Consider the following 15236-nt stretch of genomic DNA (forward strand, 5'->3'; position numbering starts at 1 on the left):
AACTAGAGGGGTGTTTCACTGAACACTAGTCCTTGAGGACTGAAAGATCTTCTTTCCTGTTCCAAATGATCCACCTGTTGAATTGATCATTCTTAAATTGTTCCAGGCCTTTAGTAATTGGGGATTAACGGCTGCTTGTCAGAGCTGCAGTAGGCAGGTCTGTGACTCTTTGTGCATGGCAGTGGTTCAGTGTGCCAGTCCTGGGGAACCCCTGTATCACCAGGATTGCCTCCACTCTGGGCTCTTAATGGCTTGCTCTGAATCAATTAACTCACTTAATTAGTCTCTATTCACGCTGTTTCTAGGTTTATCCTCACAGTGGGAGTGTTCAATTTAATTCAATTCAAGGTGCTTTATTAGCATGACTGATGGGTACAATCAGTGTTGCCAAAGCAAATACAAATAATGATATTCACATTAAACAAAACAAAAAATAAAGGTAAAATAAAATCTACAGACATTTACAACAAAGACATATCATAAAAGATTTACATATACTATAAACAGATTGAGCATTATTGGGAAACAGACTCACTGTTCCTCAGGCTGTTACAGGAGATCACATACTGAGCTGCCAGTTCAATTGAGTTCCCTCCTCCCTCTCCCAGTAGGATTGGGGCCCGTTGTGATTCTGGCAGGTGTGGGAACTCTGGGATTAGATTTCTGAATTTAGGGAAGAATGTTTCTCTAATCCCAGAGTATCTGTCACAGTGCAGTAGGAAGTGCACCTCTGTCTCTATTTCTCCCCACTGGCAGAGGGAGCAGAGCCTGTCCTCTCTGGGCAGCCAGGTCTGCCTGTGTCCAGTGTGTGTGTCCAGGCTGTGGTCACGGAGCCTTTCCTCTCTGGGCAGCCAGGTCTGCCTGTGTCGTGTGTGTTTCCAGGCTGTGGTCACGGAGCCTGTCCTCTCTGGACAGCCAGGTCTGCCTGTGTCCAGTGTGTGTCCAGACTGTGGTCACTGAGTCTGTCCTCTCTTGGCAGCCAGGTCTGCCTATGTCCAGTGTGTGGGTCCAGGCTGTGGTCACTGAGCCTGTCCTCTCTGGACAGCCAGGTCTGCCTGTGTCCAGTGTGTGTCCAGACTGTGGTCACTGAGCCTGTCCTCTCTTGGCAGCCAGGTCTGCCTGTGTCCAGTGTGTGTGTCCAGGCTGTGTCACTGAGCCTGTCCTCTTTGGGCAGCCAGGTCTGCCTGTGTCACCCAGTTTCTATGGCCAGGCTGTGGTCACTGAGCCTGTACTTGTCAGGGTCTGTTTCTGTTTGCTGTTTCTTATCTTGGTCAAATATTCGGCTAGTGTGTTTTGTCTGTTTAGGGTTCTGTAGCATTCCAGTTTATGTTGTGTTTGTGTGTATGTCCCAGTGTGTGAGATATTGCTGTTTGATCTGTGCTGTGATGTGCTTGGGTCTGAGTTGTGGTGCTCTAGCAGTGCTGTCCTGAGGCTGGCTGGTGTCGGTGTGGCTCAGGCCAGTGAGCCTCAGGACCAGCTGGCTAAGGGGGCTCTGTTTCGGACTCAGCTCTTGGCTCACCACTGGTGTTAAGATAAGATTTTATTGTGCCCTGAGGGACATTTTTTTTGGACACACAGCACTCCTGTACATTCTACATGCATCTATTTACAAACAGCTCCCAGTTCGTGAATTGCACCGGTACAATATTCAGCAGCACAGCCCCAGCCTGCTCCTCAGGGTTGTGAAGCCCGTCACGCTGACCATAGCCAGGCACTTTTTTAGCAACCATTTCGGATTGTCCTGATCGGTTACCGAGCGAACAGTTGATACGATCAACAAGACAGTTCATTTTTGAAGATTGCAGGTCCTGCAAGAAGAAATATAACCGCTTGCTGGGTTTTTTTCCCAAGTGGGGTCGGGGTAGTTGATTGTTCCAGATAATTTAATTGACAAGGTTTTCGGGTCTTGTAACAGCATTAATAGTCATTGAGGTGGGTAGCTGTGTCAGCATGCAAAGGAACAAGTAATAGCTTTATTCCATGCTGAAAAGAGAAGAAAGAAAACGTTTCGGCTGTGGAGCACCTGAAGAAGGCTCCACGGCCGAAACGTCGTGTTTTCTTTCTTCTCTTTTCAGCATGGAATAAGCCTATTACTTGTTCATAATAGTCATTCCTTTTTAACCATTTTCTCCATATGTGGTCCATTTCGATTATTCGATTAAACATTTTAGATTCTGTAGCACTGAACTGAGACTCTGGCACTGCAGATCTACGGGATGAACAGGCAAAAAAATCGGCTATTATGAGAAAAATTCCTGTAAACCCAAATACAAGGAGCAGAAATTCTGGGTCGACGAGACCAATTTCATAGGTATCGAAATCCGACACTTTCGCTTGTACTAAGAAACTAAACTACCCAGAATACAGGAAATACAACCCCGAATAGACTGTGTCGTGGGGACTGGATGATTGTTCTTTTAAAAAATCTACTGAAAAGCGTGTAATCTGGAGACGGTATTGGCGAATAAGAAACGTGGACGATGGCACAGCGCTCAAAGCTGAGCGCCAAACTGCTGTTGCAGAGATTTTAATCCCAGCCAGGGACTTTGTTTTTGATGTAAATGTATCCCTCCAGATGTTGAACTTTGATAGATTGGCTGTGGCCGTTTTGTTTCCGCGTTTAATGTGCGTGTGAGAGAGAGAGGAGCCGGAAAGAGGGCGCATCTACAGCCGACGAACCCCGCAGCGCACCTTTAACGTAGCAGACAAAAAAAAAACTGAGCCTACAGCGCGTTGGAACTGTACAGCTGAGGGATACCCCACCGAAACCCGCTTGAGAGGGCAAAGAGTGAAGTAAAGGAAGGAGTAAGACCACCTTAATGCTTCTTCGTACTCTCTGTACCTTTTCTGTCCCGGGAGACTGAATTTAATATCGGATCCCTCTGCGCGCAGACACAGGTGAGTATGGTTTTTCATTTGGACTGATTTGAGTACCGTCTGCGTCAGGTTCGTGACTTCTTAGGTGGTTGTTTTTTCTTTAGATTTCAGGATCAAATTTAAGCGCACGACGATCGTTTTACGTCGTGTTGAAATTAGGGAAGTCTAATGTGAAACGTGAAACTATCACAGTCAACAATTTCTCCGGATAGAGCCGCGGGTAGTGTCTTTCTGAGCTGAAAACTGCAAAGATGAACACTTCAAACTTTTATTAAAAACAAACAAGCACGCCCTTTGCTCATCGATACAGTAATACATGAACAAAAATCATATTTTCTTCGCGCTCTCTCGTCAGGGTTTTTTCGCAGTGCTCCCGAACAGCCTGTCGGCATTGAGCTTTTGTGTCTAGATCGATTGGAAAAAATCAGTTGTGCTTTCTACCGATACTTAAAACCTACCATCTTGAAATCAATGAAGTAAAGAAAAAAACTTATTTTAATCAATCGCACATCACACGAGAAATTAAAAGACACATTCTTTCCCGAAACCTGAGCTTCTCGTTTTCTCTTGGTTACTCAAGGCTGTTGTAGACGCTGACCTGCCTGAAACCATCCAAAATACTTTTGAATTTGTTAATAACATCGATGGATGCGTCAGCTAAGCGGGCAAGTTTCGTTTCCGAAAGCACTAATTGGCCCAGGCGGGTAGGCTGGTGGCCGCGTCCACGCGTTGCCGAAGCCGCGGATGTGGAGGTTTCAGACTCCGCTACTGAACAGGAGGCTACGGGTGTCCTCGCATTACATTCTTAGACACAAGCCAAGTTACATTTTCTGCAGAGCAGACACTACCTGTTGCTGCAGTTATCCAAGAATCGGAAGTGTTAAGGCGACTTCACACTGTCTGAAGAGCTGAGCAACTCTTTGTCTGCTTCATGTGCTCGGGCTACGCGCCATGGACGAACGTTTCCAACGTGCGCTTGACAAAACGAGCATTTTCTGTAGTGGATGAAGGTCAGGTTCCTTTGTGCTGTTTCCGGTGGCTTACTACACCAGGGCAGCTTTTTCTATGTCTTTTTAAAGCTTCGGTACTCGGAGAGCTGGGAGCACTTGATAATTGGACCCGTTTAAATATAATAAGGAGCTGAATGTAGGCCATTAGAGCCTGAGCCGGAATGAAAACCTACAGGGACACCGGCCCGCCAGAACCAGAACTGGATCGCATTGCAGCAGGCAAAACGACTGGTACCCCGTATCTCTGAGAAGACAATAACCTATATTGAGGGTTTCAAATACATCAGTTTACTAAATTGTTAGCAAGGCCTCTTCTCAGTTTATTGAACTTTGTGGCGATAACCGTTCCAGTATGGTAAGAAGTGTCACTGTGAACGCCTGGTGCTGTCCTGTCCTGTAGGTCTTGTAGTTATGAACGAGGAGTGTCGAAATGTGTCTGGTGTCTGAAAGATAAGACTCCTGGTGAGTGTTAATGCTTCCAAAAGACTGTTTGCCTTTTATGTGTCAGAAAGGATGGAGCCAGTAGTTGAGAGGACTGTTTTGCTATCCTGTGCCAGCGCTATTACTATTTGGGAGTATTTTTCCAACATTTCATTTTATGCATGATAATAAAAAAAAACGATTTCAAGAGCAAGAAGACATTTTTCTGCACGTCCCTATCGGTTTCTCCTGTAACTCTTGGATAACTACGTATTTGATTTTCAGCCAGTGGTTTGATCAAGCGGGTGTCTCCAGAGACCCTGAAAATGGTAATGCAGGAATCTGTGTCGAAACCAGCGTTCGGGGCTCTCCTCTGGGCGGATAAGATGTGCGTTAGGTCCTGGAGGCTCAGACACCAGCTGAGCGTAGTGAACTGGTCGAAGCCTTACCTGAGCGCACGCGTTGCTCGATGGGGAATATCATTTCTGCTCAGACGTGTGGTGGGCCTGTAGTGTGCTTCGCCGAGTGCAGCAGGCGCAGGCAGCCTCCCACACGCACAAGAGGTGAACCTCGTCGCGCAGCTCAGGCCAGGCCTGTGATGGAGTCAGCTGGGGGCTGGGCTGGGGTCCGCGGTGCAGGGAGCAGCCCGTGCGGACGTGTGGCTCTGGGGCAGTGTGTGGGTGGCAGTCTCCCTTGTGAACAAACAGTTGCCCTTTCTGTCCTGGAGGCCATGTGACAGTCTAGGTGCCGGTCAAGAAGGACTGATTTATTTTAGAATAGCCCTTTTGGGTGGAGTGGGGGGGTCTGAGTGCACAGGGTTCGGAGTGTGGAGATAGTCTAGATGTTAACAGCAGCGTGGGGTGCGATCTGCTCAGCTGCCTGACTGCGGAGTGTGTTTTTGTTTGGCTGGTGTTACACATGGCCTGTAAAGTTAAAGTCAGGGTACTGGAGGAGCAGGAATGCCAGGAATGTATCTCCTCTCCCCCCCACACACACTCAGTCTTGTGCTCTGTGGAAATCTCTGTCTCCTTACACCCTTACACATTTACGTGGGGTAAATGAGGAGGCTTGGTAATGACAGATCCTGTGCTGCTAAGTAGGCTTTGACTGTACTGGAAAAGACACCTCCATACTAAATGCTCTTTCTCTGATGGACAGGACAGGGATAATAATAATAATAATAATAATAATAATAATAATAATAATAATAATAATTGCTTACACTTATATAGTGCTTTTCTGGACACTCCACTCAAAGCGCTTTACAGGTAAGGGGGATCCCCTCCACCACCACCAGTGTGCAGCCCCACCTGGATGATGCGACGGCAGCCATAGTGCGCCAGAACGCTCCCCACACATCAGCTATCAGTGGGGAGGAGAGCAGAGTAATGAAGCCAATTCATAGAGGGGGATTGTTAGGAGGCCATGATTGATAAAGGCTGATGGGAAATTCGGCCAGGACGCCGGGGTACACCCCTACTCTTTTCGAGAAACGCCCTGGGATTTTTAATGACCACAGAGAGTCAGGACCTCGGTTTTACGTCTCATCCGAAGGACGGCACCTGTTTACAGTATAGTGTCCCCGTCGCTACACTGGGGCATTAGGACCCACATGGACCCCAGGGTGAGCGCCCCCTGCTGGCCCCACTAACACCTCTTCCATGGTATGGGATGGTATCTAAAACCCTCCAGGTTCTTAAAGGGAGGGGGCAGTCAAGGAAACCCCATTAAACTGTGCCAGAAGTATTAATGTGGCACAGACCAGCTTCTCAGGGGGCTTCTTCCTGTTTGTGGACCAGCAGGGGGCGCTGCGCCTGGGTACTGGCCAGAGATCAGCTATCTGCACAGTCTGCCCTGGGACTGGGGTGAATGGGCTGAGGATGATTGCCCCAAAAATGCTTAATCCCACATGAAGCGCTCCGTTACTGATGATGTGTGTTGATTTTCTGCTTTCATCATGATATGTGTGGAATACGGGGCCAGTGAAAGCTGATGTAAATATTGATTCTGCCGTCATTGTTTTTTTTTTTTAAACAGTGTTTTTTATGTCTCTGTCTGGCAGACGTCATTTGCTTGTGGTTTGTCTCATTTCCATCCTGCAGCTACCGATCAGGCCAAACCACTAGACACCCGTTGTCCACGGGCTGTGCTAGGCAAATCTGGGAAAGGAAACCGATTTGGGTCAGCTATCTGTAGAGGCAGAGAACTGAAATCCTGTTATCTTCTTTCTGGGGGAAGGGGGTTGGCACGCGGCTTCTTAATATAAGTCTTTACGTTTCTGTAGTGATGCTAAGGTTCCTCTCGCACAGGAGGGGACCCACTTTTTCAACCAGGAAAGTGCAGCCGTCACCTGGGTGACACGTGGCAGCAATTCTGCTCCCCGATCACCAGCTGGATTGACGTGGAGCTTCAAGTAGGTCGGATCGTACAAGCCCAGAGCCCTGCTCAGCCTGGACACTGGGGTTAACACCCCTGGCTTAGCGAACAGTGTTACTGAATCTGTAAAGACCACGTCGTCAGGCCCTACACAGACGTCTAGTCTGAAGGTCAGCCCCTCCTACAGTACAGTGTCACTATACTGGTGCGTTGGTTTGGAACTTGCCCAGAAGCAAGAGTGCCACCTGCTGGTCCACTGTCGACATTTCCAGCAGCAGTCCTTCTGCTTGGAAGGGTTTCTTCAGAGGAACGTGGTAGCAGATGTGCTTGCAGTCTGTGATCATCCTTCTTTCAGCTGAGATTTCAGCCGGTTTCTGTCTCGACGGGAGTGCTCGGTGCACTGTTAGTTTGTTTCAGGAATCGGCCGCGAAGCAGCTTGGCTGCGAGTGTTTCAGGAAAGGCCTCGCATGGCAGATCTTTCCTGCGCCTGGACCAGGGGATGGCACGGATTGCCGCAGAACAATGTGGAGATCCCTCGCTGTATTGTGCTAGGCAGGGCGGGGTGCCGGAGTTTTTCCATGGCTGTTTTCCTGGAGTTCAGGAAGGCGTTTAACAGACTCCCCCCCCCCCCCCCCTTCTGTCACACACACGCCAGAAGCTCCCTTCTGTCCTGACAGGCGGGGTACGGAGACTCCTGGGCCCCTGCATTGCCAGCTGGCTGGCACCCAGAGTCAGGAGCCCATCAGGCTCAGAGCTGCAGAGCCCACAACCCCAGTCTCGGCGACACCCTGCCCATAATATTCCCTTTCTGTTCCTCTCAGCAGTGTCAGAACAGCTGTCCCCACACTTACCGATCTGCGTTGCTGGCTGTGGGTGGCCGAAACGCCGCGGGTGTCCTGCTGTAGGGCGGTCAGGATGAGCAGGGGAGCTTTGTGGCCAGCGGACGCGTTGTCCGGCTGCCCCAGAAGTGCGAGTGACCTGTGCCTTCCTCACCATCCCTCTGGAGGGGTCTCACTCTGCTGTGTGCGATCTCGACCCCCGAGTGAGCGCTAGGGCATGGTAAACAGTTGATTGAGACCCCATTGTCGTCTTCTCGGTCCCAGATGAAGCGATTGTACCATCTGATAATATTTCAGTATCTCATTGCTCAGAAACTCGTTTTGCAGTAGGTTCTCCTACTGGGAGCTCCACAGCTCAACAGAGCCTGTATGTTTACTGCCCCCACAATCAGCCTGAGCCCCTGTTATTGTACATCACTCCTTCAGAACCACTGAGTGCACTGGCCTATAAACCAATACCAACCAAATAAACCGGCCTCCTTTATTGTGAACTCATTGATTGAGTGTGGGAGAAAGAGATGGCTCATTTTGTTGTGTCTGCCTCGAGGGACTCTGAGATGTCTGTTTGAAGGCATCAGTCGGTATTGTTCATGCAGAATATGTGAGGGATCAGATGAGATGCTATCAGTTAGCCTCAACACGCTCATAAACAATTTGAAAGCTCTGCTCAAGTGGCTCAGGTTGGCTTTTAATTTACTACTGTTGCAATGTTTTTCCCTGCTGGCCTTTCTCGTATCTTTGATCACCTGGGCTGGGGATGCACTAGTCTTCTTTCCCCAGACTGTGGTCTTTTCTAATCAATTCATAAAGCATTGCTTTCTTTTGGTATTTGTCTTAATTTCTGAAACCGTCTGGCCACTGCTTTCTAGTCCTTGATTTACTTGAGGAGTGTGTTGCACTTTATGGTGAGACGTTGTGTGATTGCACTGCTGCCTGAGACATTTTGTTTTGGCACGCCTGTGTTATCGCACATCCATTAGTAAAGAAAACAGGCCCAGATGTGGTGAGGGGGCGGGATGGGGTTATCCTGTAGGACAGACTCCCTGCTTTTCCTTTACTTTTCCCATTGTTCATCAGCAAGGATAGGAAGCTCCCGAAGTGTAAGTGGTATCGCAATGGCTTTGTAACACTGTCAAAAAAAAATCTGCTGGAAAAGACACATACCCCTTATGCTTTGAAAGTGATAGTGTTTTTTTTTTACTTTCAAAGAGGAATGTTGTTTCGTTATGTAGTCCTGATATTGCAACACCAGTATGATTAGGCTTCTGCCTAATAAAATGGAGCTTCCAGTGTGGAAAAATACAAATTTTAGAGCTTCAACTTGAAAGAGTTCATGCATTTCTTTAGGTTTAAATTATACAGAAGTTTCCAATGAGTCCTGTACCTGTTGCAGGGCTAGAACAGCACCCCCTTACACAGATCTTAGTTTCCATGTCCCCAGTGATGTCGGCGAACACCAGGCTGTCTAAAGAAGCTGTTTGATAAGCCTCAGTGGTTCTTAATCTTTTCACAGCTTCTAAGAAGGCTAAAAAAATGTCATCAAGATGGTTTTTGAGGGATCCCAGGGAATCGCTTTCAATGAGATGGCTGGGGTCGTTTTATCCAGACATCCCTGACACTCTTGTGTTGCAGCCATTCCTGTGAAAGAAGCTAGCCAGCAGGGCTGACATGTTCCAGAGTGGAGCCATCTGTGCAAACAGAGAGCCCAGACCTGAAACACAGGGCTCATTCTTTACCCATGCTTCTCCCTGGGCCAGGCCTAATAACTGGAGTTGATGATAAAGTCAATCAAAACACAGATTAAACCCTTTAATAAAACACAGGACTGAGTCAAAGCAGAGCTGGTCTGGCTGCTCCGTGTATATGAACAGGCGCTGATTGCTCTGTGCCGCTCGGCTGAAGCACTCTCTGCTTGGACGAGGCTGATGCAGGCGACACAGAGCAATCTCTGCTTGGTGCAGGCGAGCCTCTCTTTGCCTTAATAGGATGTGTTGGTGTGGGCAGCATAGGTACGCCAGTCCCATAGTGCAAGGACTGATGATGATAATTGCTTACACTTCTATCATGCTTTTCTGGACACTCCACTCAAAGCGTTGTACAGGTAATGGGGATCCCCTCCACCACCAGTGTGCAGCCCCACCTGGATGATGCGACGGCAGCCATAGTGCGCCAGAACACTCCCCACACACCAGCTCTCAGTGGGGAGGAGAGCAGAGTGATGAAGCCAGTTCAGAGATGGGGATTATTAGGAGGCCCTGACTGGTAGAGGGTAGGGGGAGATTTGGCCAGGACGCCGGGGTTACACCCCTACTCTTTTTGAGATGAAATTTATTTTGAATGATCACAGAGAGTCAGGACCTCGGTTTCATGTCTCATCTGAAGGACGGCGCCTTTTTACAACTGGAGCACGAGGAAACACACAGGCCGCAGGGTGAGGTCCCCTGCTGGCCCCACCAACACCTGTTCCAGCAGCAGCCTTAGCTTTTCTCAGGAGGTCTCCCATCATCAATTTCCCTTTGGGATCAATAAATTCTTATCTATCTATCCAGGTCCTGACCAGGCTCACACCTGCTGAGCTCCAGTGGGCTGCCATCTGGGAGTTGCAGGGCGACGTGGCCAGATCTTGAGGTGATGTGTTGAGAACCTCCTGTGTTCCTTGGCTGGGATTGGGGGTTTCTCTTGGTGAGGTGCAAGCAGTGGACACCCTGAGACTGCGCCCCTCTGCACAGAAAGCAGAGGAGCGACAGCTGGGGCGCCCAGCGGGGGAGGAGAGAGGAGGGCTGGGGATGTGGGGGGACTAGGGGACTAGGGGTCTCTGGTTTGTTCTGCAGCTCCTCCCAGGCTGCCCTGCTCTCGATCCCCTAGCCCTGCGGCTCCGAAACCTGTGAGGCCTGCGCGGGTCTGCGCGCAGAGATTAATACCTGCCTCTGCCGTGACAAATGATACCGAAAAACAAACAGAACAAAGGAAAGGCCTTGTTAAAACCTTGCCTGGGGGGGGCGAGGGTGTTTTTCGGCGAAGGTTTCACGTATCGCTCGTGATGAGGTGGGCCTTTTTTTTATTTTTGGCGGCTCTCGTGGGCTGGGGAGCTGTGACGAGCCGGATATTCCCAGGTTTTGCTCTCGGTGCGAGTGGCGGAGTTCCTGCCTGCACTTGAACAGAGCCCCCCCGCTCAGGGCTAGCCGGGGGTGGGGGTGGGGGTGGCGCAGAAGTGGCCTTGGTTGTCGCGGTGCTACAAGTACTTAGCCTCCTCGCGGAAAAGGGCTGTCGCTTCCTCGTTTGCTTAATTGGTTAATTTCCAGGATGCCATGGCGCCGTGAGCTGCTCCTCGGCGTGCCGTTGTGGAGCTGCATCGCTTCACATGGGCGGCTGTCTGGCCCGTCGCAGGAGCTGGTCATTGGCTCACCCAGGACGGCCATTCCCCCGCGCGCTGCCCAAGGTTTGGGGGTCTTCAGCGTGAGTCTGTGTGTGTGTGTGTGTGCGCGTGCGCGCGTGCGTGGGTGTCTTTATCCTTTTTTCTCGAGTGTTCTTTGTGCTTTCAGCTCAAGGGCGTTGCGTAACACTAATGACAGTGCCCGAGTGGATAAGTGCCGGCGAGGACGTGCTCACCTATTGCTGCAGAAGGCAGAGCTTTTCCATGAAAGCGTTCAGACTGGGGGCAGCAGATCGCGCGTGCTGCTCTGCTTGGGTTGGCCCTCCCCCCATCCCCCCCCCCAACCGCTGGCCCGTTGCATGTTTTTGGATTCGTCCGAGCCGGGCCGGAGCCCCCTGCTTCCGTCCCGCCTCGCGGCGCTGGCCCCGGACAGCCGGCAGGGTCTGGACGCGGAGGAGGTATGGCGCCCGGCGCGTGTCTGCAGGGGTGAGAGCGCGGGGGCCGCCCCGCCGCCCCGCCGCCCCGCTCTGTCTTGCGTGTTGTGGCGTGTGCTCGTGTCCTGTGAAGGCTGGCCGGGTCTCAGTATCCTTGTGCGGTCGAGAGCAGCAAGCTGTGTTGCTGAACTGGACAGTAAGTAAGCCTCTAGTGCTGCTTCTTTATGGATCGAAGAGGCAGTGGGAGTGTGTGTGCGTGCGTGCGTGCGTGCGTGCATGTGGGGTGTGGTATGCCCCACCTGTGTAACTCTTGTGTTTTGGCAGATCTGGTCCAAACAGTTTCAGGCTGGTTCTGTTTTGCTGCTTGTGGCTTTGCAGTTTCCTTGTTCTGGGCATGCACTGACGTTTTAGCTGCTTTGTTTTTAGCGAGCAGGAATCCCCTGTGTGCTCGGAGACATCCTGGGTTGGGGAGGGCGTTGCTGTTGTTCTGGACCAGTTCCGTCACGGTATCAGTGTCCGGGGGCTTCCTGGTAACGTGGGGGGCACCCCTGCCGAGGAGGGGGACAGTCCGGCCTCAGCGGGGCACGAGGGTGTAGCCGGGGTTCTGGAGCTGGGGCCTCCTGCCTGACTCAGGTGTGTGGTCCGCAGAGCGCAGGCAGCGGGCCCGTCCGCCTGCTCTGTCAGTATGGAAGTCCCTAGCGGGGAGCAGCTGTGTGACCTCCGGATGTCGGGGTGACCCGTGTGCTGAGCGGCCCAGCCTGCTTCTGACGGACTGTAACAAAGTTCTCTGCGGCTGAAGCCAGCAGCTTCACGAGCCAAGCGCGGTTTAACCCGAAGTGAAATGTCTGTTTAATGGCGTGTTTTTGTCGAAAAAGCTGTAGCTTTGATTGTGATTGTGATTGTGTTCAACTCTCCTTTAAACCACAGCAATAGCAAAAATACAGGAACTGCGATTCCGGCTGGAGTTGAAATTTACACTGGCTGGGCAGCAGAGGATAGATTTCCCACCCCTGAAAGTGGAAGAGCCACAGGCACTTCCCAGGCCTGCCCCAGTCTCCTCCAGTAGCTGGCAGCCTGGCAGGTGTGCGAGTCAATTCAGTCCTCGATAGGCCTCCTGATCCACAGCCCCTGCATTACTTAATTGAATCCGTAATTGAACAAATAATTTGCTCAGTCAGAATTCGTTTTAATGCCACTAAAATGTTATAGATTTAATTTACTTAATTTGCACAGGTGATTGAAGCCTCTGACCGCTCATGAATGGAACACTATTGAAAAGGTTAATTAAGATCATGTGTTCAATTAAAGGCTAAGCTCTGCTCGGTTAAGCAGACAAGAGCTCAGCAGGAGTGAAGGCCAGACGGTGATTGACACTGCAGGCACAGTCCATTGAAGTGTGTTGTCAGTGGTGCACACGAGAGGTGAAGAGTAGAATCAGACTGGCGGGGCTCTCTGTGTTACCTCAATGTTGTTTTACCAGCTAACCCTGGGGAGTGTCGGCTCTCATTGCATTTCCTGTGCCAAGACGGGCACTGGCGGGTGTTCGGCGCTCTGGCCGGGTCTTGACTCGGGCGACGCTGCTGCTGTAAGAGCCGGCCGCTGGCAGGCGGACACACCTGCGTCCGTGCAGAAAAAGCCCCTCTCTGGGCGTTGCTAGGGAAATGGGGCTGTGTGTGGTTTCTCAGAGCTGCGTTTGTATTTGCTGTGCTCGGAGATTAGCACTGATGCAACTGCCTGGCGTGTTTGTGCTTCTCTGTGACTTACATCCCCAGATTAAAAAGATAACGCCACGGAGCTTTCATCACAAAACCTGCCTTCTAACAGTCTATCTCTCCCTTCTGTTGTTAGATAAGTCTCCACCAGGTGCTGTTAAAAAAGTCCTTATGAAAATGGAATTGTAGAACAAGCTAGTGTTTTCTTTTTTGATTGCCTAGTATATTTGTTCTTAACGCCCTGGGTCAGACAGCTCAGACTTTGGCAGATGGTACAGGAAAGGTACCCCTGCATGCTGATTCTCATACAGGTTTTTCACACTATACCGCAGCCTCTCCTTTTTCTGTAGCATCAACACCAAAAACGCCTGACTGCAGGGAATTCTACAGCCACCTCCAAGTCTCCTATTGCTCCAAGCTGGTTTTGGCAAATGAAAACAGAGAAGACTGTGTCTGGCGTTGTGCTGGCGGGCGCGGTGTTGATGCTGGACCCCGCCTCTTCCTGCCCTGAAGTGAGAATGTGGTTTGGGTTTCATTCTGCTGCAACACGTCCGTAGACAGAGGCCGTTAAAAGTCGACGAAGGCTCCACCCTTGATCCGACTGGCAGGGCGCTGTAGATTGGTGGAGCTCAGAAAGCCTGGCATCTCTCTTTTCTCATCTCGCCACTGGGAAAGATCAACTCAGCCTGCAGAGCGCAAGGCTCAAGAAGAGCGAACCCGTGACCCGTGCAGCACTTGCTTTTTTCAAAAACGTTGACTTGTGGCATGCAGTACAGCAGCCTTTTCCTGCTTGCAGTTTGAGTTTGCCTGATAAAAGGGCTTCGGTAGCACTGGTGCAAGTGCGCGCCCAGACAAGCCATCCCACTGGGCTCCGGGATTATTAGAGAAGAGCCTTTGATTGGAAGGCACCTGGTGAGCAGGGAAGCACTCTTACCAGGAGTTTGAATTTCTTCCATTTGAAATTGGCACAAGGAGAGTGAACATTGCAGCACAGATACAGGACAGGCTGCCCAGAAGGGTTTGATACCAAAGGGTCAAAGTCTAACCTTGCCAAGTCAGGTACCGAGCGCTGTGTTCCACAGCTGTGGCTTAGCCCCGGTGCCCGCTGGCTTTCTTCGAGGGCGCTGGCACGAGCTCCAGGACCTGCTGTGCCAGCCTGGGTGTGCTGCCAGGGGAGATGCCGTTCCCAGCAGTCCAGCTAGGCTGGGATGGCGCGGAACGGTGCGGACTAGGGCAGCACCTCGGAGCGCGGCGGTCGGCCCCTCGCTCTCCCGGCCCGCACGGTGAGCAGCGCTGATTTTCCCTCTCTCCTCCTTCGGGACCCCTCTGGCTCGTCTCGGCGCTCCGACAGCGGGGCTGGCACGGCGGTGCTCTCCCGGCACAGCATCGTCTCGGTCCTGACAGGTCCCAGCAAGTCCGACGCATCCTCTAACATTCCTGCCCGCCTGCAGGCAGTTTGCCCGCGCCGTGCGCGCTTTCAGAGAGAGCGATCAAGCCACCAAGCCGCCTATGAAGCTGGTGCAGACGTGCGTAATGCCCTTCTTAAATATCTCATTCTTTCCACTTTTCACGGGTCGGGGTCATTTGAGATGGGTTTGGCTGAGAGAAAAACGCAACTCGCTGAAGAAAGGCGGGGCTGCCTGGCCAGTGTGTGTTAGGGTTACAGTGTCCAGTGACATACAGGCAATATTCCTGCTTGTCTTGACCTATTCTCTCTTAAAATAAAAAAAAAGACCTTGGGGATGTTTCCCTTTTAGAAGACACAAAATGAAAAGAAATGAAACAAACTCGTAATACAGGGTGCCTTGCAGAAACCTGTTCAGAAAGAAGATAGGATGTCGCTGGAGTTCACTGTGTTGACAACAGTTTCTATTAAACCATTGCAGCAGTAAAATTCCGTTTGCTAACATTTGCCTATCAATGCTATAAAGTGCTATGAAAAGCTTCCTGTTTGCTGCCCACCTTGCTACCCTATCAGCTTGCTCTCAAGGCAAACACCTGCGCTGGACGACAAGCCAAAAGACAGAAGAAGGCCTACAGAGTAGAAGCGGTCATTCTGTCCTCAGCCAGCCACTCTCCACCTCCATGACCCAGCACTCTGTCACCCTTCTCAAATGACGTCCTTTAGGATTTCAAAAAGCCCTAGAAGATTCCTATTAAAAAAAAAAGCCTTTCAGCACGGACGTGTCTTCCTA

The 15236-nt window shown here is 50.8% G+C and overlaps 1 protein-coding gene across 5 annotated transcripts in view; it reads left to right on the forward strand.

Annotated features, from left to right (window-relative positions):
• The first annotated feature begins 2401 nt into the window (after positions 1 to 2401).
• Positions 2402 to 15236, forward strand: part of adcy7 (adenylate cyclase 7) — a 56093-nt gene continuing 43258 nt past the window's right edge. For 3 of the 5 annotated variants that reach the window (XM_015368448.2, XM_015368452.2, XM_015368454.2), the window contains exon 1: positions 2402 to 2898. The gene's annotated coding sequence lies outside the window, so the exon portion shown is untranslated. Of the gene's footprint in view, positions 2899 to 10071; positions 10151 to 11010; positions 11354 to 15236 lie in introns of those variants that run through there. The other 2 variants (XM_015368450.2, XM_015368451.2) reach the window with 2 other exon arrangements.

Source organism: Lepisosteus oculatus, chromosome 20, assembly GCF_040954835.1.
Source record: "Lepisosteus oculatus isolate fLepOcu1 chromosome 20, fLepOcu1.hap2, whole genome shotgun sequence".
NCBI classification, from domain to species: Eukaryota; Metazoa; Chordata; class Actinopteri; order Semionotiformes; family Lepisosteidae; genus Lepisosteus; species Lepisosteus oculatus.